Raw genomic sequence first — 1,093 nt, 5'->3', positions numbered from 1 at the left:
CCAAGGAACTTTAAGGTTTTGACCCTCTCCACTGTGTTTTCCTCAAAGCGGACGAAGATGGTGTTTAGCTTGTCCGGGAAGAAGACGTGAGTGTCTGGAGTCCCTGCCACATATGTCTCGTGTCTGAGCTGTTGAATTGCGACTCCACTTTGTCTCTGTACTGATGTTTTGCCTCTTTAATTGCCTTCAAAAGGGCGTAACTGGACTGTTTGTACTCGGCCATATTCCCAGTCACCTTGCCCTGGTTAAATCTAGTTGTTCGCTCTTTCAGTTTTGTGCAAATGCTGCCAACTATCCACGGTTTTTGGTTTGGATATGTTCTAATCTTCACTGTAAGAACATCCTCTATCCTGATGAACCTAGTGACTGAATCAGTGTAATCATCAATGTTATTCTCAGAGTCGACCTGGAAGATATCCCAGTCCACTTGGTCAAAACAGTCCTGATGTTAACTGATGTAAGTGTTAGTAGGGCTATTGCAGTTACGCTACACCGGTGGTCACGAGTCATGAAGGCAGTCAGATTCCACATTACCATTTAGTCAAGGTAATTAGGCTTCTCCAAGCTACCAAACTTGCTAACTGCCTGGTACTTCAGCACTCTATCTCTCTAATCACTCTGACATCAATGCAAATGCATTCGAAAAAAATGGAATGAAACACTTCGTGAGAGGCCATGAGCTCATGTTGCGCAACATTTCTATAGGCTATGGAGTAGCGGGTTAAAACAGAGTGATGGCCTCTATTAAAAAGAGGAGGATCCCATCAGCTCTCTATAGGCTAGGCCTACTATATTTATTTCTAAACTTTCCTAATATTAAGCACATTGCTTATATTTACAACAGGAGTATAGTCTACCTGGCTGGCATGAAAATAAACCACAGGGAAAAGAGTCCTCCATTCGCTATTTAAGTGCAGAGATGACATGTATTTTTTCCCACTGCCCCTGTTTCAAGACAGGTGCATGTTAATGGTCCATTCTAAATCAAAACAAATTTCACACATATATTATTTAGTATATGTTATGTAAAGACGCGATTAAATCAAGAATTGTCTGATGGGTGACAATATTAGACTATCACTTGTGAATGATA

This window comes from Coregonus clupeaformis, chromosome 7 (assembly GCF_020615455.1).
Source record: "Coregonus clupeaformis isolate EN_2021a chromosome 7, ASM2061545v1, whole genome shotgun sequence".
NCBI classification, from domain to species: Eukaryota; Metazoa; Chordata; class Actinopteri; order Salmoniformes; family Salmonidae; genus Coregonus; species Coregonus clupeaformis.
The sequence above is the reverse complement of the archived record's forward strand: the minus strand, read 5'-3'. Positions refer to the sequence as shown.